This window comes from Hordeum vulgare, chromosome 3H (genome assembly GCF_904849725.1).
Source record: "Hordeum vulgare subsp. vulgare chromosome 3H, MorexV3_pseudomolecules_assembly, whole genome shotgun sequence".
Lineage (NCBI taxonomy): Eukaryota > Viridiplantae > Streptophyta > Magnoliopsida > Poales > Poaceae > Hordeum > Hordeum vulgare.
The window spans coordinates 121212858-121240487 of NC_058520.1; the positions used below are offsets into that span (position 1 = coordinate 121212858).

The 27630-nt window shown below is 43.9% G+C and overlaps 1 pseudogene; it reads right to left on the bottom strand.

The window, feature by feature from the left end:
• Nucleotides 1–4702: 4702 nt before the first annotated feature.
• The window catches only part of LOC123441557, a 37629-nt pseudogene continuing 14701 nt past the window's right edge, over nt 4703–27630 (bottom strand).

Below are 27630 nucleotides of genomic sequence, written 5' to 3' on the forward strand. Positions count from 1 at the left end.
GACCTTTGGGTCCATAGCTAGTAGCTAGATGGCTTCTTCTCTCTCTTGGATCTTCAATACAAAGTTCTCCATGATCTTCATGGAGATCTATCCGATGTAATCTTCTTTTGCGGTGTATTTGTCGAGATCCAATGTGTTGGGGATATTACCTGTTAATAACCCGCCCTAGTTGGGCCGGGTCACCGAATCAGGCGATTCATCTGAGCGTGGTTTGGACCTTGGCCTGGCAAGGCCGAAAGTTGTGTGGCGGTTTATAATTTCCGGAAGGTCTCCAAGCTTTGGAAGATGGCGACTTGGAGATCGTGGAGGTCACGATTTGTAGAAGGAAAGTAATCTTGTAAACCCTAGGGATTCGACCTGTATATAAAGGAGAGTCCCAGGGAAGCAGAGGGGGGTTTAGAAATCATCGAGTGCTAGGTTTGGCGAGTTAGGCCCTCCTTGTAATAGAAACCACATCAATACAACTCAAAGCAGGACGTAGGCTTTTACCTCCTCACGAGGGGCCGAACCTGGGTAAATCGCCGTGTCTCTCCTGTTCAACCCCTTTGAGTCGCCACCAAGGTGCGATGGTTTCAGTACTAAGTCCTTTCACGAGGACATCTGTCGTGACAAAACTACGACAGTTGGCGCCCACCGTGGGGCCTACGCACGGTGGAGTTGAGTTCTCAAAGGGACCCCTACCAGGGTTTGGGAGTTACGCGACGGGGCTCATGACCCGGAGCCGCCGCGGGAAGACCTACATCGACAACTGGCAATGGGTGCCCGAGGCGGATTCGATCGAATCTGGTTACACGGTCCCCTTCGGCAAGATCAACATTTTCATCGGCATGATCGGATCATCCGTGCCTGAGCCGGACATCTCCACCGACATCGTCGAGCCGGCCAGGTACGTCCGCCCAGTAGTGACGCCAAATCTGACTCGCCCGGTCTTTGTTGGGTTCACGCAGGGATCGGAGGAGCCAGAACACTCAGCGTTCCCGGAAACTACACCAGTCAACACTGATGACGAATCATCCATGGGCAATTGAGATTCAATCCGGTCTCTACATGGGGATTGTCTTGGGGGCTTGTTGCTGGCCATGGACCCCGAAGTCCTTGAACGAACTCGCCACCATATTGCCATTTATATGGCGGGGGCGACTCAACCCTCGCAAAACCCTACATGAGGCGATGGAACCGGCGAGACGTCTAGAAGCCCGGCCGCTGTCCTGGTGGAATTAGTGGCGGAAATCACAAGGCTGATGGCGACTCCCCTCACACCAGAAAACCAGGAGGAGGTAAACACGGAGCTGGCGAAACTCAGAGAGGTAGTGGAAAAGGCTCATCGGGATGCCGAGGTGGAGTCCGCCAGCATCGAGACTCGGCAAGCTCAAATTGCGCCCGAAAGGATTCGCTTAAATATTGACAACTGGCGGCTCGAAAGACACCAACGCGCATCTGACGCCGTCCATCAACGGAGACACCAAGGTCGCCTGCCCCATGATCTCAACCCGACCCGCCTGTTCGATACACCATGAACCCTTGGGACGGGAGCTGCCCCAGGGGGAGGACCAGGTCAACCGCCTAACCTGCTGGTTCAGACAATTGAGGATCGCGTTCCCCGATTCCGGACGCCTCAAGGCCACTTTTCCAACCTGGTGGACAACGTCCTTGCTGCAACTCGCCATCTAGAATCTCTTCCGATTCACGACAACACTCCTGCCGAGATAGAAGCAAGGAACGCGATTGAGATGTTGAAGACGGCGGTGGTTCAAAACGCCCAGTTCTCACACAGCCTAGATAGGCTGTATTCCACTCCCCAGGCTAGTTACACCAGGAGTCGGCCAGAGGACCAGCCCGCCGTAAACAGCGGGCCGCGATCCATCCCTCAGGACAACCCGCCTGATCATCAGAACCCGCCGGGACGGGATCTCCCGAACATCCAAGTCGCCCCGGCCCCTCTCGTCGGGAGCGGTGGGCGAGTGGGGGTGCCATGCTTGGCCCCCGCCCTTTGCAATGAAATAATGCCCAAAGATTTTAGGGGACCAAGAAAGGTGCCTAACTACACCCCAGACCTTGAGCCGGCATCGTGGGTCGAGAGTTATGAAATCGCCATGGACATGCTCGACGTAAACGAGGCATTTTGCGGCAGATACTTCACGATGATGCTCGAGGGGTCAACACGTACTTGGTTCAAAAACTTGCCTCCCAACTCCATCCAGACCTGGGCCGAGTTGAAAGAGCGATTCATCAAAAACTTCCGAGGAACCTGCAAACGTCCAATGACGATCGTCGATCTGCAGCACTGCGTTCAGCGCCCTGATGAGTCGGCCCACCATTGGTCACGGCGGGTTGCCGAAATTATCCATTCGTCAGATGGTATTACGGCGGCTCAGGCTGTGTTGATCCTCGAGCAGAATTGCCATTACGAACCCTTGGTACAAAAATTGGGGCGACTCAAGCGAAAGGTCCAAGACATGGGAGAGCTGATGGACACCCTCACTAGGTACGCGGAAGCGGATGACACCAAAGATCCCGGTGAGGACGGTAACACTACAGGAATCGAGCATTTTGCCGCCAGGACGGTACAGACGGCAAAGAGGGAATTACAGTCGGCAAAATTTTTGCCATCAGCCCATGATGGCAAATAATGTCGTCACACCATGTGCCCGCAAAGGGCGTCTTTGCCGTCAGCGGCTGGGACAGCAGACAACAAAATGTTTGCCGTCAGTGGAATTATGTTGCCGTCAGCTACTTTGGTAGACGGCAAAAAAAGGGTCAGAAGACGGAACGGCCTAGCTAACGGACGACGTTAGCCTTTTTTGCCGTCTTCCTCACCCCGTACATGACAACAAAATATGGCATTTTTTTGCCGTCTTCCTAACCTATACATGACAGGAAAATATGGTCTATTTTTGGCCGTCTTCCTCACCCCGTACATGACAGCAAAATATGGTCTATTGTTTGCCGTCTTCCTAGCGTGTACATGATAGCAAAATATGACATTTTGTTTGCTGTCATGAACATGACAGCAAAGAGCATAAATAGACATAATTCATACAACATATATATATATATATATAACATAATCCATACAACATATGTATATATATAACATAATCCATACAACATATATATATATATATATATATATATATATATATATATATAACATAATCCATACATCATATATATAACATCCATAATCCATACATCATATATATAACATCCATAATCCATACATCATATATATAGCATCCTTAGTCCATACAGCATATAACACATCCATAATCCATACATCATATATATAACATCCATAGTCCATGTCATAATATTTGGCATTACTACATATATATACATCATATATATAATCCATGTCATAATATTTGGCATTACTACATAAAATTTTGCATTACGATAAATGTCTTCATGTCAATATCGTAGTCCAAAGAACATCCGTATGACAACCTACAAGATGAAGTCATGCACATATGTCAGATTTTGGCACACAATAAATAAAGGTTATCCAGTTCTTGGCACACAATAAAATTTGAGGAACACATAGAAAATCTTCAAGCAGGGAGACTCACAAATCTTATTTTGTGCTATGCACCGTGTTATGACATTGATTTTGAACATGTATATGCAGTACTAGATGGATGGACTAATAGATACAGTAGGAGGTTTGTTCCTGTCAGAACACTGCTGAATCTGAGAAAGGAAAATCTAGCGGTAGTTAGAATGGTGATCAACGGTTGTTGCTGTCACCGAAGTCATGCTGCTTTTCATGCTACATCGGGATTGTGCTTGATGGGATCGATTGTCAGGAATGATGAGGGCCTGGTGTTTCTGTCTATAGGTCATGACATCGGAACCTGCAACAGCATTGATGAAGCCGAGGGTACCGCGCTTCTGGTCGGTCTGAAGGAACTAGCAAGCTGTTAAATGGTGCACCATGCAATCAGTATCGAGTTAGACTGTCAGTTGTTGGTGCAGGGTCTGAAACAAGATACGACTAATAGGTCCATGACGCTCTCTGTTTTTTCTGACACTAAAGAGGCCCTCAAGCACTTGCTCACAAGCTTGGATCGGTAGGGACCAGAACAAGCTTGCACACAATCTTGCTGATAGAGCTAGAAGACAGGAGATCTCTTATGTCTATCGGACGTGGAATTAAGAGAGCTCTTACATGCTGAATGTAATCCGGGTCATTTTGTGTATGATTTTTTCAACAACAAGCTTATCGGATCAGCTACTTATGCCTAAATCAACCAAATAAGTAGAGAGTTATCTTATGTTATTTCAAGGTAGAACCAAGGAGATTATTAAATTATTTCCTCCTTTATTAACAGAACATGCAGAAAACTGTTTTTCCGTGCAAAAAAAGGTATGTTGATTATGTAGGCTTCACCTGAAGGATATCTATTTACTATTAGATCACTCCTTTGAAGTTATTTCTTTTACTTAGTGATTCTGCTGTATATCAAATTATTTTTTAATTCCAGTAGTTCTTACATAGTATATGTTCCTTTTTGCTAGACTGGATTGGTGGAAGGCCAATCGTGCTAAGAGCAGACCCAATGTTGGTCATAGAACAAACTTCAATTCAAGACCAAGTTATAACTTTGGTTTGCTTTCCAGAGTTTAATTCTAATGGAATATACCCCAAAATGGATACAATGTTTGTGTCACCAAAGCTAGAAAATTTCAACATAAATATAGACTATGTTTGTGTCATCAGGGCATTATAAATCAATTTGAACAACTCATGTCCTGGTATGATGTATTGCAAACCTACCGTAAGAGACCCGAATAGTGAACATATTGCAACATATGCAAGCATTTTCCTTTGCTCGGTATGGTGAACAACCTAGAACAGTAAAACAAGTGCAAGAGCTACAGCCAAGCAAGAATAGACTATGAAACCTGCCAGCACAGATTATAGTTGCATGTCAAAAATTGATTTGATAACATAAATATTTTACTGAAAAAGTGGGATAGAAAACATAACCACAAACATAAAGAATGTTGCACAAAGGGAAACAACTTCCCTCGGATACTTTCTTGGTGGTGTAACACCATATACTTTTTATGGAAGTATCACACATATATAGTGCATATAAACATAGATGGTATTAACCTAAAAAGCACCGACACGGACACGGCGACACACATACGGGGACACAGGATACGGCTTTTTCCAAAAACAGCCCATCGGGGATACGACAAGTATATATAAAAAATAAATATAAATGTACATGTAATATACAGTTAAAGACAGAAAAGAGAAAGAAATACTGCCCCATTTGTTGTCTGTTGTCTCCCTCACTCTCACCCATTGATGATTCGCTCCCAGATGCAGTAATGTACATGTAACATAAGCCCAGAGAGGATATTTTGGATCCACCCCACCAGGTCCATGTTGCCCTCCCTCACTCTCACCCACTCATGATTGGCTCCCAGATGTAGCTCCATGGCTCCCAGATGCAATGTTCCCTAGCATCCAATCAAGTGAATCCGTCAATCAGCAGCAGCAGCAACCAATCATTCAATCAGCAGCAGCAATAAGCAATCAGCAGCAGCAGCAGCAATAAGCAATCAGCAGCAGCAGGCCATCAGCAATAAGCAAACAGCAGTACAACACTATAGCAGTAAGCAGCAGCAGCAATAAGCAATCAGCAGCAGCAGCAATAAGCAAACAGCAGTCAGCAGCAGCAGCAGCAATAAGCAATCAGCAGTTCAACACTTCAGCAGCAGCAGCAATAAGCAATCAGCAACAGGCCAGCAACTCAACAATAAATTGAAGCAAAATAGATGAAAGAGGTCTAGATTACCTGTTCCAGCTTGGCCGCCGTTGGGACGAGAGGCTGCTGCAGTTCGGGGACGGCGGCGTTCAGATCGAGGCGCTGTCCAGCCGTTCCACCGTGTCCAGCCGTGTCAGCACGGGGATTCGGCGAGGCTGGCCATGTCCGTGCTTTTTTAGGTATTAACTGCAGTAGAATGACACAACATGTCTTGTCCACAAAACAAGCAAAGAAATTGAACTGTTAACTTTGGAACAGATTCCTGTATGTAGCATTTTATGTTTTTAAAGCCAAATCAGTAGCACTGCAGCACTGTCATCCATTAAAAGAATGAACAATAGCCAACACTATAAGGGAACAAGCACAGAAGGAGAGCCTAACATAAGGATATATTTTTTGTCGAATAATGTAGCCAAGATATGTCTGAGCCCTACTTTGGGAAAATATGAAACTAACTGGAAAACTCTGGTGAGAATTAGAAAGTATTACTGCATCTATTGTTTACCGAACAATGCGTTTCGAACAACTACTGATGGTAAATTGGTTATAAAGCAAATTATATTATTAAGGGCACATGGTCACAATGAACCTTCGTTCAAAGGGAAAACCATGAGAAATGGCAGCAAGAAATATTTAAGGACTTGAAAAGAGATACCTGGTTCAGTTGCGAGTTGCCATATTTCGCTAACCGAATCAATCTTTCTTTCCATTGGGGCATGCAACACTATATCAACTGAACCAACAACACACAATGCACAACCAACCACGCCAAACATATGCAACCTCTCACTCAAAATGAAGTGTGCTAGCACTGCGCTGCATGAACGAAAGAGAATTAAGGAAACATTCTATTATCAGTTCACCAGAATTATGGCTTAGGAAGGATGGTATGTGGAAAACCTAAATATGATGCTCAATGCTCCAAGAGGAGTAACAAGTATTGCTGGAGCAAATGCATATGCTGCAAAATTGGCCACCTCACCCAGAATCACTGCAAGAAATAATAGAGAGCGATAAACATTACTTCAAGCCTACATCATATTATTAGAAAATGTTGTTCACTCCAAATAAAACTATAGTGAAACTAGGCTCCTGTGTTCTAGTATTGTAAGGAGGTGATCCATCGTTCTTCTCATCAATGGTACAAGCACGAGCACTATCCTCACCTGACATCTAATGCTCGACGTAAAAACTACCAAAATATACATCTATTCGAAGATATTTGTGTGGCAACAAAACTCAGTTTTTTTGTGGGTTGTTGCCCCACAAAGAAAAGAAAATTGGGTTACTATCTCTACTGAGTGCCTTTGCTGTAACGCCACCACATAAAGAAACAACTCAGGGTAAGTGATACTTACTAGTTACCATTCCTATCCATCATAACGCTTCATATAAGTATGAGTAGCCTCCAGAACCTATAAATCATGAGGGTAAAAAGCGTAGATTAATTATTAATGGATTAAAGTAGTAGAAATATTAAAAATTTGTCTTTAACCTTGTCTGCGATGAAAAAAACATTGAAATAGATATAGGAGAGAGGCACAACCTGCTCTTACCCCAACGTCCCCAGCTTTCTTCAGGCCAATCTTCTTGATCACAAAGCTAGATCCAATAAAAGCACTCAATGACGTGGCTAAGGAGAATGGAGTGGCGGGCTGGGCACCGGTGAGAATGGAGCAGCGGTGAGACGGACGACGGCGGCCGGGGAGGGCACCTGTGGCGGCGTCTGTGGCACTTATGGCGGCGGCGGCCGGTGAGGGAACCCTAGATATTGTTTTCACCAGAGGAGCAAGTCGCGAGAGGGAGGGCTTTGTTTTTTTTAGCCGGTGTTTTTTTATCCAGTGCGCCACTTGGGTTTTTTCCCATCTTCTGTACCCATACCTCACGGCAACATTAAGTTTTGCCGTCTGCCCTTGCTAATTCAAGACGGCAAAACTGCGTGTCGTTTAGACCGGTTAGACGCAGTTGTGGATATCTATTTTGCCGTCATCTTAGCGTAAGTAGACGGCAAAAATCATCTCTTTGCCGTCATCTGCCCATATAGTTGACGGCATAATTATTTTTTGCCGTGTGGTTTTTTTTGCCGTCAGCTTTTCGTGATTTTTGGCGATAGTATCGTTTTGCCGTTTGCACATGACGGCAAACTTCCTGTTTGCCGTTTGCCCCGATGATTTGCTGACGGCAAAGATTTATACATGTCGTCAAAATAGCTGATTCCTGTAGTGTAAAGCTAATTCGCCCAAGAAGGGCGAGTCATCCAAAAATCATACCCGGTTCCTGGGACGTAACCGCCACAATCAAGGAGCCAATGGCAAGCGAAGGCAGCAAGAGGAACCCTCGCATTTAGTCGCCAACACCAACACCAACAGTGGCAACCAACGCCAGAAGAAAAACAAGGGATTTAGTGGGAAGAGGCCACGTAACTATGAAGAGTTACTCAAGGGCCCTTGCCCACACCATGCCACGGCAGACGGTCCGGCGACTCACTCCTAGGAGAACTGTTTCGTAATGCGGCAGTTTCGGGCGGAGGCAATCAAGAAAAGCTAAAACGATGACCCGGACCAACGGCAGGAGCAGTTTGCTGCACCCAAGCAACGACAGAACCCCTTTGGCGGTTTTCCCGAACAGGGGGCTCAGGGAGGCCCGCAGCCAAGCAGCGGCTAGTATCCGGTGCACCACCAGCGGCGGTATAACCCGCCAGGAGCCTTTCAGTGGCCGCCCCCACAGGGGGCTCCGCAGGATCAGGATGACAACAGAGGTTTCCGCAACAATCCCAAACAGTTAAGCAATGGGCAGTATCACGTTTTCACCACCAATGCTTGCATACGTGATAAGAAGGTGAGTCACCGGGCGTACAGTGTGTCCGAGCCGGCGCTTCCCAGGTACCTCCACTGGTCTGAACAGACCATATCATGGAGTAGGGAGGATCACCCGCCAAGAGTTGACAATCCTCGCGATTTAGCGTTGGTCGTGGCTCCCCAAGTTGGGGGCTACACCATGTCCAAAGTGCTAATGGATGGTGGCAGCAGCATTAATATCTTGTACTTTGACACTTTCCAAAGGATGAACCTATTGGAAAAGGACCTGATGCCTTCAACCATGGTTTTCACAGAATCGTCCCGGGCAAGTCGGCGTACCCCATAGGCCGAGTCAGACTCACAGTGGCGTTTGGAACAGCGCAGAATTACAGGCCCGAGTCACTGATATTCGAGGTGGTCAAATTGCAAAGCCCCTACCATGCGTTATTTGGGCGGCCGGCTTATGCCCGTTTAATGGCTCACCTGTGCTATGTTTACCTTAAGCTCAAGATGCCCGGTCCTAAGGGACCCATCACGGTTGATGGGGATAGAAGGATTGCAAAGGAATGTGAAGAAGGGGACGCAGCTTATGCGGAAGTCGCCTGCGCTGCAGAGGAGCTCAAACACCATCGGGCCAATGTTGACCCGATAGACAAGTCACCCCTGAAGAAGCCAACGACAGATGCTGAGTCGCCCCTCAAGTTCAAACCAACAGATGACACTAAAACAATCGATTTCGTTCCCGACGATTCATCCAAGCAGTTCACTATCGGGACGGGTCTGGATCCCAAATAGGAAAGCGCGCTCATCGAATTCATCCGTGAGAATCGGGACATCTTCGCATGGAAACCTTCTGACATGCCTGGTGTGCCGAGAGAATTCGCTGAGCACCGTCTTAATGTTGACCCAAAGGCAAAACCTATCCAGCAGTATCTTCACAGGTTTAACGAGGAGCGACGCAAGGCGATCGGGCAAGAGGTCGCCCGTCTCTTAGCCGCCGGATTCATCGTGGAAGTTTTTCACCCCAAATGGTTGGCTAACCCAGTTTTGGTACTCAAGAAGAACGGTACCTTCCGTATGTGCATTGATTACACGGACCTCAACAGAGCTTGTCCGAAAGATCCTTTCGCTCTTCCCTACATCCACCAGATCATTGACTCGGTGGCGGGATGCGAACGATTGTGCTTTTTGGACGCCTACTCAGGGTATCACCAGATCAAGATGGCCGTGGAGGATCAAGAGAAAACAGCTTTTATAACCCCCTTTGGGGCTTTTTTCTATGTGTCCATGCCTTTTGGACTCAAGAGTGCGGGGGCGACTTATCAGCGCTGCATCCAGAATTGCCTCCGCAGCCAAATCGGTCGCAACGTCCACGCCTATGTCGACGATATTGTGATCAAAACCCGCCAGGGGGAGACGCTACTAGAGGATCTCAAGGAAACTTTCGATAATCTGCGGGTATATCAGATGAAGCTGAATCCCACCAAGTGTGTTTTTGGTGTTCCTGCAGGGAAATTGCTGGGCTTCTTGGTGTCTGAGCGTGGCATTGAAGCTAACCCGTACAAAATCGAAGCAGTTACATCCCTTGGAAAGCCGGCAAACGTTAATCAAGTTCAACGACTGGCGGGTCGCATTGCGGCTCTAAGTCGCTTGGTAAGTCGCCTGGGTGAAAAGGCGATTCCTCTTTATCAGTTACTAAAGAAATCTGACCGGTTTGTTTGGACAAATGAGGCAGACGAGGTGCTCGAAGCCTTGAAACGACAATTGGTTAGCCCGCCGGTCCTGGCCGTCCCTAGTGAGAAAGATCCCATGCTTCTGTATATTGCAGCAAATTCCAAAGTAGTAAGTGTGGTAGTGGTCGTTGAAAGAAAGGAGGAAGGGAAGGAGTACCCAGTGCAACGCCCGGTGTATTTTATCATCGAAGTGCTAACCCTTTCCAAGCAACGGTACCCACATTGGCAGAAGTTAGTGTATGGGGTGTTTATGGCGAGTCGGAAACTTAAACATTATTTCCAAGAATACCCTATCACAGTGGTTAGCTCTGCCCCCCTTGGGGACATCATCCAGAATCGGGAGGCAACAGGGCGGATTGCCAAGTGGGCGACTGAACTTGGGCCGCATCACGTGTGGTACACCCCCCGCACAGCCATCAAGCCTCAGGCCTTAGTTGATTTTGTCAATGACTGGACGGAGTTGCAGGCTCCGGAGGACAGGCCTGATCTTACATACTGGACTATTTATTTTGATGGATCTAGACAGCTGGAAGGCTCGGGGGCTGGTGTGGTATTGGTATCCCCTCAAGGAGATAAATTCTGTTATGTCCTCCGACTCATGTTTCCTTGCATTAACAATGCTGCGGAATACGAAGCTTTGCTTCACGGTTTGCGACTCGCCAAGGAGATGAATCTAACGCGAGTCAGATGTTTTGGCGACTCTGATTTGGTGGCGCAGCAAGTTTCAGGTACCTGGGATTCTCGGGACCCCATGATGGCGGCTTAGAGAAGAGCTGTGTCTGACGTGGCAGGTCATTTTCATGGTTATCCGGTTGACCACATTGATCGACGGCTCAACGAGGCGGCTGACGCCCTTTCACGTCTTGGTTCCCAGCGAAAGCCAGTTCCTCCCAAAGTCTTTCTGGATATTTTGCATAAACCATCCATGAGTTTACCATCAGAGGAGGAGTTGGCAATACCAGATCCCGAGTCTCAGCTCGTGGCGGCTCTCCACGTCACGCCGGATTGGGTTCTTCCCTATCTGGCTTATCTCGCCCGAGGCGAGTTACCAACAGACGATGTTTCGGCCCATCAAATCGTTTGGCGGAGCAAATCCATGGTGATCATCAATGGCGAGTTATATAAGCGGAGTGCCTCTGGAGTTTTTCAATGATGCGTTTCCTCTGAAGAAGGATGCATAATCTTAAATGACATTCATTCCGGAGACTGTGGGCATCATGCCGGGTCACGCTCTTTGGTGTCAAAAGCATTCCGTCATGGTTTCTTTTGGTTGACGGCTCATGCAGATGCAGAAGATATAGTTCGTCGGTGCGAGGGATGCCAGCGTTATGGACGACAGGCTCATGTGCCGGCTCAAGAACTAAGAATGATTCCCATCACTTGGCCTTTTGCGGTCTGGGGGTTAGACATGGTCGGCCCCTTTAAAATGCCATCCAACAAGGAAACCCATTTGCTGGTGGCGGTAGATAAGTTCACCAAGTGGGTCGAGGCAGAACCTATTGGAACTTGCGATGCGGAGACAGCGGTCAAGTTCTTGAAGAAGCTGATCTTCCGGTTTGGATATTGTAGCGACCCGACTCAAAACGAGTCAAGCCTCTATGTATCTGTGCCATCCCTGGATCAGTATGCTGGCACACACAGTACATCAATGTATATATCAAAGTGCAATCACATGTAAATAGCGTAAAACTGATATATACCTTAAATATCTCAGCGGAAGCAGTCAAGGGAGTGGAGTCCCAATAAACACCAACGGCAAGTTGAGTGTAGACCGTAACCCTGAATCGTACTCTTACTCGTCGAGGAAAATATCTACAACATAAGATGATGCAGTCGTGTAGGTTAGCATATTGAATATGCCGGCAAGTCACAAAAGAGAGGGGTAAAATATCATCTATACTATATGCATATATGGCAGGTGGGGCTGTAAGTTTTTAGCGAAAAGCAAAGTTTTCTCCTACATCAAGAGAGGGGCTAAAAGCAAAATGTTACTACATTGTTGGTTGTTAATGAGATGGTTCCACCAACCAATTCTCGTACCCATGTTGTCAATAATACCCACATCAATATTATTATTTGTGTTGAGAATTTCTGATAACCTCAGTTCCATTGGCTCAAGTTGTCCATGACCGTCGACACGGCTAATCGATTCGGTTTGAGTACTCTGCAGAGTTTTGCACACGTTCCCCACAAGATTTGATCGCCTCCGTGTATGTCCTCGCACTTCAGGGTGTTTGAAGACCAGATGATCAAAACATGGTCTTTCAATGGGTCCCTCTGAATCCCTGTCGTTGCCCATCCAATCCTACCTTTCTTCTACATCTGTTAGCACCGCCTGTCCAGAGTCGCCGTGTTGTCCAACCAAGCCAGAGCCCATAATGATGTGTGGATGTGCAGGTAAGCCTTGGGTCTTGAAAATATCCGTCCGTCTCTTTGAGCCTGGGTGAAGCTTTCCGCAAGATGTCATGGCCGTCTCCAGCATCCCGGGTCATCCACTGGTTTCTCCAGGGAGCCGATCAACCGTCCTTCACCCAGAGTTGCATTGCATCACGAGGTCTTGAAAAGTCTTGACTTAACCGGTCTTGGTTATTAAATTATTCTTGCATCACTCGTGATAAACTCTCAACCAGAATCCCGTCTACTCAAGCATAGCAATATGAAATTTGTCGTCCCGAGCCAAGTAACGGGGTTGTTGGGTGCCTACCACATGATACTACAATATGTAACCATAATTTCCAAGTACCTACTCAGCATGCAATTGGGCATAGGATGGTAGAACTACGATACATAAAACATAGGTGATACATGATCAAATGACTTGCCTGGTATTACTTGATGAAGATAGTCGCTCTCAAAATCCTGATAATTCTACTCGCCACACTCCGAGCAATCTCTCGTAAACGAATAGCATTCAATATACATTCATGCCAAAAAGGAAGAACCAAGAGAACATAAGAACAAAGCATGTCTTGGTGCAAAACAACAACGTACTAAGGTTTAATAAAAAAGATAGGGCCTTATGGTGTTGTAAAAGGAACGGTGAAAGGGGTCAACTCAAAAGGGTCAAAGGATGATCAACTATCGCTATATAAGCTCGACTTGCATACACTATGGGAGATGATAAAAAATATTGGGAGAACAACATGAATTTTATTTGACAAATAGTAATATTCATAAGAATTTATTTGTAGAAAGAATTTCTTGAAATGGAGCACTACAACGCAAGTTATAGCGAATTGAACCATGAATTGAATTTGCATTCAAAAGGTCAAGAGAAGTTGAACTGAAGTACGACGGTTACGTACAAAAAATATATATGACATGAGTGTTTAGGGGTAAAAGGAACCAATTGAAAAGGTGGTACGATTTGTAAGATAAGATCAAATGAATGTTCGAATACAAATTTGAATCGCTCAAATTTGTAAGGTTCAAAGGTCAAAACTAATGATGCTACTGGATATAGGAGATCAATATGAGCGTGTAGAAAAAAGAATTACCAGATTTGAAATAGCGGATCAAAAGATACAAAGACTTTAATAAAACATTGAATCGACTTAGAATGATGTGAACACTTTTGGGCACTAATAGATAAATCTGATTTGATCAAAATTATAAGTTGAAAAGTTAAAACTAATGATACAAACGGGAAGATTACTTTGATACGAATCCGACGCAATTGGATTCATCTAAAATGGAGCTACGGATAAAAAGATATGATCAAAAGAAGTTTGAATATCAGTGTGAACAAATTTTGAAATTTGAAAGTTTCAAAAAGTTGATATGATAGGTTCACCGGATAGGTGGGATCAAGAGTAAACTCTAGGCGTTGGTTTCATCTAATTCGGATAAACGAGTAAAAAGTTATGGCTATTTGAAAAATCAAGGCCAAGCTGTTTTACGGAAGAAAAGTGCTATGTCTAAAATAATTCTAGTACTAATGTGTAAATACGAAGACTAATTAATATATCTAATTACTCTACCGTATACTAGTGTAGGAATACTAGTCTAGAAATAATAAACTACGGGAGTATAAAAACTACGAAGAGAATACCTTTAGAATGCAGAGTAAGAATTAATTCAATGAGGAGATGACTTCGAGAAATCCTACCGAAGAGAAAAGAATATTTTTGTTTAATAAACCTAGTCAAACCAAAAGATTGATTTAATCCGTAATAGATGATTTTTTGGATGTTCCTATGGGTCTATATTTATAGGTGGAAAGAAGGTCTAATGGTCCATAACTAGGCAATGTGGGACTAAACATATACGTAAAGAGGAGAAAAGGAAAAGAAAACGTTTCATGGGCAGGAAGCATCGGCCGGCCGCATGCAGCAATACGGGCCTATTGTGTTCTTTTTTTATTCCCGTAAGAACAGTGTTTACCGTTTTTTTTTGTTTTAAAAAATAACGAAGAAAACATATAAACAAAACTAAGAGAACATTTTATATAGGCATATTGTATATAAAAAATTTTAGAATAAAATTTCCTACAACCTGAACATTTTACTTTTCACAAAATAAAAACTTTATAAAAACTTATTTTTTTAAAATTCAATTAATTCCAAATTTTGTCTTTAAATTTTTTGGCACTATTTTTCTTCTGACTTTTATTTTTTGGGGGGTGTCATGTTACCTCCTCTCTTTCTTGCTTGGCAAGTATATTGCGAGAAAAAAATTGTGGTTGAAATATTGTGCCAAAAATAAAATTCAAAATCAAAAACCAAAGGAAAAAAATCAAATGCCACATTCATTGAAATTCTTTATAGTTGAAGAAGTCATGTTATCTTCTCTCACTGATTTTTAAATGGATGAATTTGAATTCAAAAGAAAATGGGAAAGTCATTTTATTCCCCCTCATTCAAAAGTTTTAAAAAAGTTTCAAATTCCACTCAGGCTTCAATCACTCAAACAAACAAACAATGAATCTAATAATTATATTAACATTCCAAAATTTATAATTTTGGGATGTTACAAACTACCACACTTAAAATGAATCTCGTCCTCGAGATTCGAAGAGGCTAAAAAGAAAAGGTTAGGGTTTGGGGTCTTCTAACAAATGCAATCTCCTGCAAAGCGGGATGCTACCACACTTAAAATGGGAGTTACCGGTCCCTCAAATTTTTAACAATCCTTTCGGGTCTCGACATCGGGCTTGTCACATTCTTCATCGTAACTCCTTTGGTGATGATCTTACATTATACTCATAATGTTTCCATCAAAACGAGGGTTCTTCTATTGATATAAGGTTCTTCCGTTACTATGTCTTCTTAACTGACAGTCTCGTGGTCAATTCTAAATAACCTATCGATGATTCTCATGGTGGTCTACCAGTTGTGGTTATCCTGAAGAGAGAGGGGTCTTGGTTTCATCCTCGCCGTAAAATTTCCTACGCGTGACAGCAAGTGCCATGTACATGGGCTTTCATTATACCATTCTAAGGCTCAAACAAAAGCTTCAAAGAACGTTGTCTCTCACTATGGGTAAGTCTCTCAGATTTACCATTCCGAATAGCAAGAGAATGATAATAGTAAGTCGTCATGGTGGCCAAACCATGTCGCACTGAAATCTTTACCTTGTATAAGGTTTAGTGAATCTCGTATTCTAACACTTGGGCATCCTCACAAGCGTTGCATAATTTCTCTTGTACACGAACAAAGTTTGGATAAATCCAATGATTCTGCAAGCTAAACAAAACATCTGTCGTAGCTTCACAACTCTCAGGTTTCGTATGCTCTTAGGGAAATGTTGCTGATAGAAGATTCCTTGTCCAAAATATAGTACTTGATCCTTGTTAGTCCCGGGGTCTGTGGTTTTCAGGCATACTTGGAATTACTCGGCCTTTAAATTCCATAGTGTTTCGTTCCATCATACTCTTGGGGTAACCATCATAAAAATAGTCCTCAGACTTATTTTTGGTACACACTCCACTCTGTGGGATACTTTCCATTGGTGTGTTTACCATGAAAAGGTATTGGTTCATCCATAAATCCTATGCATTTCATAATCAATCCTTTATTACATCCTTACTTTCTTCAAAATTCCAACTCAAAAGTAATTTATTACAAATGCTGCCATCCACATTGTTCGGTATGGTCAAGCATTTCTGCCAACTTTATTCATCTGTCTCTCTTGGAGGTACTTTAGTTCCACTCGAACTTTCCGAGGTGCTCCTTGAAATCATCCATCTTTTGCTTCTTCATGGTGGCCATGAGCTTCATCTCCATCATCTCCGCACGTACCTCACTCAGGTATTCCTGGGTATGACGGAGTCTTGCTTCAAGTATTTCTCCAATCTGACGTATGGCTTCCATGGCAGCTTCACGAACAGCATCAAAGAAGGTTGATCGTGGTACACGTGAAATGAAGAAGTATTGCCCCATAGTCTTTGGACAAACTCCTTTCACATGGTGGAGGTGTACTTCCATGTACCAAAGTTCTACTCCACTTTCCATGAATGGGTAGCCTTTGTAGACTGCATCTCCTTCAAGATGAATGTGCTTCATCATGTCCTTCAGGATTTTCGGGTAATCATGATCACTGGTCAGGGTCATGATCGTTTCTGGGCCCTTGAGGAATGACTCGTAGAGAGTTGTCATCTGCAGGTGTCAGTAAATAGGTACTCATAGGAATGTATATGTCTCCTTGGTAGTTATGGTACATTCCTACTCAGTAGATCCTGTGGGTTTACCGATTACTACCACACTTAAAATGAATTATACTCATGCCTGCATCGACCATATTTTCTCATATCCTCATAATTGTTCAGAGATCTTTGTTCGAAGAGAAACAACGCATACAGTTTCAACATAGGCAATCATGAGACAATAAATTCCATTTATTCATGATGTTATTACAATCTCAGGGACTTTTGTTACAAAAAAAATCCACTCCATGATCTCGTGAAAAACAAGTGTTCTTCAGATTACACTAATTGCCGTGGTCAAAACTTAACTACTCCTTTCTAGCTTTCTTCCTTTGTGGACAATCGTTAGCAAAATGTCCTGCTTCCTTGCAACGAAAGCAAATGAGTTCTGACAAGTCTTGAGGCGTCTTAGTGTTTGCTTTTGCTCCTTGGGTTTCCGGCTTCCTTCCTGAGCACATGTATTTGTGGTGGCCAAATTCCATACACTTGTAACATCTGACATGACTTAGGTCTATATCTGCAGAGATTTGGCTCTTTCGAGGGTACCTTTTTTTCTTTCCGGACTCCTTTATTTTGGCCAGTTCTTCTATTTCAAGTGGATCAAACTCCACTTTTTCCGTCGGGAAGTTTCCTAGATACTCTTGGCTTCTCTTCGTGCAACCCTGTGAATAATGTCCTTCTTCTCCACATGAGTAAGATGCATTGGAGAAAAATCTGGTCACACCTTGTCCATGAGGGTCTTCAATATATTCGTTCATCACAGGTTCTTCTAGAATCTTCTTCTTGAGGGTTTCCTTCACTGCATCTTTCTGCTGCTTGACAACTTGTTGCACCTTGGGGTAAATGTGACACTAAGCTGGGTAGTGGGTGGTTCCTTCACAAAGGAAACAAGTCACCTGACTACTTGGGCACTCCTCAGCTGGGTGATTTCCTTCACAATGAGTGCATCCATCCTTGTGTTCTTCCTGGGTGTGTCCTATTTCTCCACAGATCTTGCACGCACAAGTATTCTCCTTCGGATTATCATAGCCCTTCTGAATGAGACGGGATCTAAACAAAGTCTTCTTGAATTCGTCCCAGGTTTCTGCTCCACTAAATCCTTGTATGGCATGATGCATTTTCCACCAGATTGCAGCACTTTGTGTAAAGTACTGAAGGGCGTGTTCCACTTCATACTTCCTTGAGATCAAGTTGCTCCCGAAGTGGTTCTCCATGTTTTGAATCCATATATCAGCCTCCGGCTGGGTCATTGGTCCAGAGACTACAAGTCCAGCTTCATACTCCATCTGGTAGGGTTGAGGTTTTGGGGATGAGACGGGTAAGAGAGGGAGGGAGATACACACAATACAAACAATATTTTTGAGAATAGGTTTTATTTGTGGCCGTCGAAAAACACACACCAATGACGGCTCACAAATCATCGTATCTAACGTGAGTATATAAAAGGGGTTTGGACTTCTAATGGTCATATAATTATTCGAACACTTCAGGGTCTTCGAGTTCTTCGGGTCTCGAGAGTCCTCTATTGGTGTAGCTTCAATTCTTCAAACGCGTGGTGAAATCCTCTTTACTTTGAAGTAGAACTCCGTTGATTCTTCATGAGGTCGAAGGGGTAAGGGTATTGTTTAACTATTGGAGGTGAGAGAGAACGTTTGATGAAATCAGAAGAGATGAGAAGTGAAAGGTGTTCCCGAGAATAAGATTTTTGAGAGATCCTATCCTAAGCAATTTCCAGTTTCTAGGGCATGTGCTCTGATACCATTTCTGTAGCGACCCTACTCAAAACGAGTCAAGCCTCTATGTATCTGTGTCATCCCTGGATCAGTATGCTGGCACACACAGTACATCAATGTATATATCAAAGTGCAATCACATGTAAATTGCGTAAAACTGATATATACCTTAATTATCTCAGCGGAAGCAGTCAAGGGAGTGGAGTCCCAATAAACACCAACGGCAAGTTGAATGTAGACCGTAACCCTGAATCGTACTCTTACTCGTCGAGGAAAATATCTGCAACATAAGACGTTGCAGCCGTGTAGGTCAGCATATTGAATATGCTGGCAAGTCACAAAAGAGAGGGGTAAAATATCATCTATACTATATGCATATATGGCAGGTGGGGCTGTAAGTTTTTAGTGAAAAGCAAAGTTTTCTCCTACATCAAGAGAGGGGCTAAAAGCAAAATGTTACTACATTGTTGGTTGTTAACGAGATGATTCCACCAACCAATTCTCGTACCCATGTTGTCAATAATACCCACATCAATATTATTATTTGTGTTGAGAATTTCAGATAACCTCAGTTCCTTTGGCTCAAGTTGTCCATGACCGTGGACACGGCTAATCGATTGGGTTTGAGTACTCTGCAGAGTTTTGCACACGTTCCTCACAAGATTTGATCGCCTCCGTGTATGTCCTCGCACTTCAGGGTGTTTGAAGACCGGATGATCAAAACATGGTCTTTCAACGGGTCCCTCTGAATCCCTGTCGGTGCCCATCCAATCCTACCGTTCTTCTGCATCTGCTAGCACCGCCTGTCCAGAGTCGCCGTGTTGTCCGACCAAGCCAGAGCCCATAATGACTTGTGGCTGTGCAGGTAAGCCTTGGGTCTTGAAAATATCCGTCCGTCTCTTTGAGCCTGGGTGAAGCTTTCCCCAAGATGTCATGGCCGTCCCCAGCATCCCGGGTCATCCACTGGTTTCTCTAGGGAGCCGATCAACCGTCCTTCACCCAGAGTTGCATTGCATCACTCGTGATAAACTCTCAACCAGAATCCCATCTACTCAAGCATAGCAATATAAAATTTGTCGTCCCGGGCCAAGTAACGGGGTTGTTGGGTGCCTACCACATGATACTACAATATGTAACCATAATTTCCAAGTACCTACTCAGCATGCAATTGGGCGTAGGATGGTAGAACTACGATGCATAAAACATATGTGATACATGATCAAATGACTTGCCTGGTATTACTTGATGAAGATAGTCGCTCTCAAAATCCTGATAATTCTACTCGCGACACTGCGAGCAATCTATCGTAAACGAATAGCATTCAATAAACATTCATGCCAAAAAGGAAGAACCAAGAGAACATAAGAACAAAGCATGTCTTGGTGCAAAATAACAACGTACTAAGGTTTAATAAAAAAGATAGGGCCTTATGGTGTTGTAAAAGGAAAGGTGAAAGGGGTCAACTCAAAAGAGTCAAAGGATGATCAACTATCGCTATATAAGCTCGACTTGCATACACTATGGGAGATGATAAAAAATATTGGGAGAACAACATGAATTTTATTTGACAAATAGTAATAGTCATAAGAATTTATTTGTAGAAAGAATTTCTTGAAATGGAGCACTACAACGCAAGTTATAGCGAATTGAAGCATGAATTGAATTTGCATTCAAAAGGTCAAGAGAAGTTGAACTGAAGTACGATGGTTACGTACGAAAAATATATATGACATGAGTGTTTACGGGTAAAAGGAATCAATTGAGAAGGTGGTACGATTTGCAAGATAAGATCAAATGAATGTTCGAATACAAATTTGAATCTCTCAAATTTGTAAGGTTCAAACGTCGAAACTAATGATGCTACTGGATATAGGAGATCAATATGAGCGTGTAGAAAAAAGAATTACTAGATTTGAAATAGCGGATCAAAAGATACAAATACTTTAATATAACATTGAATCGACTTAGAACGATGGGCACTAATAGATAAATCTTATTTGATCAAAATTATAAGTTGAAAAGTTAAAACTAATGATACAAACGGGAAGAATACTTTGATACGAATCCGACGCAATTGGATTCATCTAAAACGGAGCTACGAATAAAAAGATATGATCAAAAGAAGTTTGAATATCAGTGTGAACAAATTTCGAAATTTGAAAATTTCAAAAAGTTGATATGATAGGTTCACCGGATAGGTGGGATCAAGACGAAACTCTCGGCGTTGGTTTCATATAATTCGGATAAACGAGTAAAAAGTTATGGCTATTTGAAAAATCAGGGCCAAGCTGTTTTACGGAAGAAAAGTACTATGTCTAAAAGAATTCTAGTACTAATGTGTAAATACGAAGACTAATTAATATATCTAATTACTCTACCGTATACTAGTGTAGGAATACTAGTCTAGAAATGATGAACTACGGGAGTATAAAAAATACGAAGAGAAATACCTTTAGAATGGAGAGAAAGAATTAATTCCAATAAGGAGACGACTTTGAGAAATCCCGCCGAAGAGAAAAGAATATTTTTATTTAATAAACCTAGTCAAACCAAAAGATTGATTTAACCCGAAATAGATGATTTTTTGGATGCTCCTATGGGTCTATATTTATAGGTGGAAAGAAGGTCTAATGGTCCATAGCTAGGCAATGTGGGACTAAACATATACGTAAAGAGGAGAAAAGGAAAAGAAAACGTTTCATGGGCAGGAAGCATCGGCCGGCCGGATGCAGCAATACGGGCCTATTGTGTTCTTTTTTTATTCCCGTAAGAACAGTGTTTACCGTTTTTTTTGTTTTAAAAAATAACGAAGAAAACATATAAACAAAACTAAGAGAACATTTTATATAGGCATATTATATATAAAAAATTTCAGAATAAAATTTCCTACAACCTGAACATTTTACTTTTCACAAAATAAAAACTTTATAAAAACTTATTTTTTTAAAATTCAATTAATTCCAAATTTTGTCTTTAAAATTTTTGGCACTATTTTTCTTCTGACTTTTATTTTTTGGGGGGTGTCATGTTACCTCCTCTCTTTCTTGCTTGGCAAGTATATTGTGAGAAAAAAAATTGTGGTTGAAATATTGTGCCAAAAATAAAATTCAAAATCAAAAACCAAAGGAAAAAATCAAATGCCACATTCATTGAAATTCTTTATAGTTGAAGAAGTCATGTTATCTTCTCTCACTGATTTTTAAATGGATGAATTTGAATTCAAAAGAAAATCGGAAAGTCATTTTATTCCCTCTCATTCAAAAGTTTTAAAAAAAGTTTCAAATCCCACTCAAGCTTCAATCACTCAAACAAACAAACAATGAATCTAATAATTATATTAACATTCCAAAATTTATAATTTTGGGATGTTTCAGATATCCAGACAGTATCATTACTGATAATGGTACTAACCTGTCCCAAGGGGCGATGCAGGAGTTTTGCCGTCGAGAACATATCCGGCTTGATGTTTCTGCGGTCGCTTACCACAATCTAATGGGCAGGCGGAACGGGCGAATCAAGAGGTTTTACGAGGAATTAAGCCCCGACTCATGGTTCCCCTAGAGAAAACCCCAGGATGTTGGGTCGAAGAATTGCTTTCAGTACTGTGGAGTATCCGGACCACCCCGAACCGGTCCACGGGTTTTACCCCTTTCTTTTTGGTCTATGGAGCAGAAGCCGTTCTTCCTACTGACATAAGGCATGACTCGCCTAGAGTCACCGCATATGTGGAGCAAGACAATGAGTTGGCGTGTCAAGACTCCTTGGACGCCTTAGAGGAGGCACGTGACTTGGCTGCGGCCCGTTCAGCCATCTATCAGCAGGATCTACGGGGTTATCACAACCGCCGGGTTAAGAGCCGGACCTTTCAGGAAGGCGACTTAGTTCTTCGGTTGATACAAGATCGTGCTGGCATGCCTAAGTTGTCACCACCATGGCAAGGACCGTTCGTTGTCAGCAAAAATCTTCGCAATGGCTCTTATTATCTGGTGGATCTCCGGCCTAGCCGGCCAACCACGGAGGCTGAGTCAACTCGCCCCTGGAATATTGCCCACTTGCAGCCTTATTACACTTGAGCTCTTAAGCTCTGCATTTTGTAAGTTTTTCAGTTTCATTATGAAGTAATAAAATTACAATGCTTCCCAACTTGGGGGCTTCCTCATTGAGATCAACTTTGTCATCCTGTTGTGACCTTATGAGCCCACGGAATCATTTAGGGTGTGCGCTTGAGCTTTCTGACTCGCCCCATCCTGTCGCGACCTTATGAGCCGACGAAACAATCATTTAGGGTGCGCGCTTGAGCTTTCTGACTCGCCCCATCCGGTCGCGACCTTATGAGCCGACGAAACCATCATTTAGGGTGCGCGCTTGAGCTTTCTGACTCGCCCCATCCCGTCGCGACCTTATGAGCCTACGAAACCATCATTTAGGGTGCGCGCTTGAGCTTTGTGACTCGCCCCATCCTGTCGCGACCTTATGAGCCGACGAAACCATCATTTAGGGTGCGCTCTTGAGCTTTCTGACTCGCCCCATCCTGTCGCGACCTTGTGATCCGACGAAACCATCATTTAGGGTGCGCGCTTGAGCTTTCTGACTCGCCCCATCCTGTCGCGACCTTATGAGCCGACAAAACCATCATTTAGGGTGCGCGCTTGAGCTTTCTGACTCGCCCCATCCTGTCGCGACCTTATGAGCCGACGAAACCATCATTTAGGGTGCGCGCTTGAGCTTTCTGACTCGCCCCATCCTGTCGCGACCTTATGAGCCGACGAAACCATCATTTAGGGTGCGCGCTTGAGCTTTCTAACTCGCCCCATCCTGTCGCAACCTTATGAGCCGACGAAACCATCATTTAGGGTGCGCGCTTGAGCTTTCTGACTCGCCCCATCCTGTCGCGACCTTATGAGCCGACGAAACCATCATTTAGGGTGCGCGCTTGAGCTTTCTGACTCGCCCTATCCTGTCGTGACCTTATGAGCCGACGAAACCATCATTTAGGGTGCGCCCTTGAGCTTTTTGACTCGCCCCATCCCGTCGCGACTTTATGAGCCGACAAAACCACCATCTAGGGTGGCGCTTGAGTTTTTTGACTCGCCCCATCCTGTCACGACCTTATGAGCCGACGAAATTGCTATTTTTTATTTTTCCTTCCTGGCACTGCCACAGGGTTTTCCAAACCTTTTTTCTGATTCATCTTGAAAATATTTGTTATCGTTTATTATTTATTTGATTTCACATATGTTTTTCAAGCTTAGAACAGGTTGATGATCAAAATCACTTCATCCATAGCGGATTAAGCATTATAAAGAATTTTCAAACGGCGGATCCAGTATTTCAAATCGCCTTAAGGGCGACATAAGGATTCTTTTCGAAACTATCACAAAAGAAGTACCAATTCCTAAGGGAGACCTATTACATGGCTCTTAGGGCCAAATCAATGAAGTTTATTCTGCTAGCGCCCTTGGATCGTTTTGCTGCGAGCTTTGGCCGACCTCAATTTGCAAGTCGTCGAGTACCCAGTTACACTTGGCCAGAGCTGCAAACTCATCTTCATCGGTCAGGATCGATGAAAGATCTGCGTCCAAGTCAAAAGGGTTCTTGGGTCGCCGTGGAGTTATGCTGGTCGTCACAAAGGTTGGTGGATTGATCTTCTTGTTCTTGCTATCATAAGCAGCCTGATACTTTGATAAGTCCAGACTTGCAGCAAGTTGAGTCGCCGCCAGCCGAGAATCCTTGACGACATGTTGATAGTCCTCTTCGACGAATTCTGACCCGTCATCCTTGAGTCGAGGAAAGCCCGCCGCTACTTCTTCCGGGTTGATCTCTGGAGCATACGCTAAGCAGCGACTTAATGTAGTCAGCACTCCCTTCCTGGCGGCTGACGGAGTCAACTCGCCAATCTGGGGAGGAAGCGTGGATATGCAGCCAAGCATTTTATTTATGGAGGTTATAGGCTCATTGGCGCCCATCACTGCTTTCATAATTAGTACACTGCCGGTATACAGCTGCTCTGTCAGCGTGTAAATCGCCTTCAGCATCAGCACGCAATCATCCTGAAGGTTGGCGGCTCTCGGACCTGTGCAAGGGGTAACGATAATCAGCGACTCAAGATAAGAGTTATTGGTTTAACAAAGATCAATTTATTTTTGAGTATTTTACCAAAGACGGCTTGCGCCATGTTTGAGATATGACATTTCAAGCCAGATAACTCTCGTTGCACAGTAGCCAACTTGGCTTCAGTTTTCTCTGCTCGTTTTGTTGCAGTATCCTCGTCAGCTTGAGCCCTTTTTAAATCGGCTTTTTGTTTTTCCATCTCAGCTAAGACCAGTTGATACTTCTCCTCCGACTTGGTTCGGGCATCTTGCTGATCAGATAAGTTTTTCTTCAAGTCGCCAAGTGTTGATTCTGTTTGAATAAGAGTTTCCTATTGAAGTACATGATAAGGGGCAAGTCTCAAAACTATTGCAAGCAATATCCTTGACACTTGGGGGCTAATGTATAATTTTTTCAGAAAAAATTATACAGCATCAAGACCCGGCTCATCTTTTTACAGATGACCCGGCCCTTGGGGGTTACTGGTCGAAAGTTTTAATAAGTGATCAAGACCCGGCTCATCTTTTTACTGATGACCCGGCCCTTGGGGGTTATTGGTCGACAATTTTTCTAAATAATCAAGTCCCGGCTCATCTTTTTACTAATGACCCGACACTTGGGGGTTAATGGGGATAATATAATATATAACAAAGCTTACCTCGTGTTTATTTTTTAGCATCCGAAGCAGGCTTTTCTCCATCTCATAACTCGCCTCCAGGCGACTTGCAAAACCAGAGCAAAGTTCTTTGAATTCCAGATGTTCATATTCAGAAAGCTTAGCCTTGGAGAGTCCATACTCAAGAATGGTTTGAGAGGATGATGGCACATGCTTTGACAAAACCGCTGTGGCCGGTTTAGAGAAGCTGGTACTAGTGATAATTACAGCGTCCGGGTCTTCTGCTGTTGTCAATGGACTTGGCGGCTTGGGGGCATTCATTGTTTCCTTGGGCGAACTAGGAATATCCATTTGATCCTCAGGCTCGTCTTGATCCGGGTTATCTTGGATCGACGCTGACTCTTTGATGGGCTCTGAGATTATGATAGGAGTTGACCCGCTGGTCTTCCTCTTCTTCGCCTGTGCCCTGAAAGAGGGGAGAGGCGTGTTAAAGGACTGAAAATTTATCACCCTCAGATTCAAAGTAAAATTATCAAAGGACTTACCCAGGGACACGAATCATTGGCGGAAGTGTCGACATTACTGAGTCGCCAGATGTAGGAGGAGAATTCTGCAAGAATTATACGTCAAACATATAGTCGGGTTACATATGCGATCCAAAGAAACATGAAGAAGTGTTGTTCATGGGTACCTCATTTGGTTTCCTCTTGTTCTTTGCTGGTAAGCCGGACACTAGATCACCGGAATGACTTCAGGTCTTCCGATTTGAAGTATGTTGTGCTTTTTTCAGAAGAAAATTTGGGTCCAAACAAGCATTTGGATGTGAGAAGGGAACTTTGCCACAAATTCGCCTGGCCGGCTTAGGTGGAGAAGGAGATGAATCGGAGGAAACATGAATTACCTCTACAGAATCCTCCTGGCTTTCGTTGTCTTCATTCTATTCAAGAGAGGCGGAGACATAAATACAAAGTTAACAGTAGCGGATGGCGAGTGAAAGGAGGATAGGTTTTTACCTCAGAAGGTGCGTCGCCGACTTGAGATTCATCGGCTTCGGATGGCTCGGCCACAACAGCTTTGCCCTTGCCCTTGGTTTTCTTCTTTGGGGGCGGCTTAGCTTGCTTCATGGCTGGCTTTTTGGGTTTCTTGGAACAAAATTTATCACCTTGCTGGAATGGCATATGTTATAAAAGGCCACAATTCGAATGAAACATAAGAAGTAAAGACAAAGGGCGGGTTAAAGTTGCTTACCTTGGGCGCCGGATTAATTTTGCAGAAGGGTTTGAGGCCGATTTGGCTGCATTTTCCCGTAGGCTCGCCGGTCAGCTTCTTGATGATGGTGACAATATCGTTTTCCGTTAAAGCCGTGTGGAAATAACATTGAGGATGATCTAAGGTGCCATCAAATTCGCACATTAACCCGTCCCGGTGACTCAAAGGGAGGATGCGCCATTCGACCCAGCAGTGGATCAAGTCAAACCCAGTAAGGCCGTTGTTTGTCAAAGATCTAAACTCGGACAATACTGGGATAAAATCTGATTCCTCCTCTTCGGTGAGCTTGTCCGGAAGCTTGAAATTCGCTGGGAGGCGATCTTCCCTATAGCCCAGAAGCTTGTTTTCGCGTGCAGGCAAGGTCTCTTGACAATCGAACCAAGACTCGCCCTAGCCTTTGGGATGGCTTGGCATGGGGAGTGAGGGAAACGAGCTATCCCTATGGCGCCAAACATTTACCCCGCCAAGTTCCAGGCTGGGGCCATTGTGAAATTCCGTTTGGCGATTTAAGTGGAAAAAGTACCAGAATAAGGGAACTGAGGGTTCCATCCGCAAGTAAGCCTCACAAAACACTTGGAACTGACATAGGTTACTTATCGAATTAGGCCCCAGATCCTGGAGACGGACGTTCATGAAAGCCATGGCGTCCCTAAGGAACTTTGATCCGGGCGGCTTAAAACCTGTCTCAAGGTGTTCAACGAAAACGACTATCTCCCCTTCTTTGGGGTTGGGGAGATCCTCTCCTAACCCGGTACGCCAGCCGATAACATCCCGAGGGTCCAAATTGCCCGTTTTCACATAATCTGGTAGTATGGTATTGTTGACTTTGGTAGGGAGCCAGTCACTTTTGAAGACGGTGCCCATGCTACAAAGGAGTAAAGTACGGGTGAATTTACACGCTTGAACATCTATCGTAAGAGGTTAAATAAGTTCATTTGACTCGCCAGGTAAATTGTCCACGGACT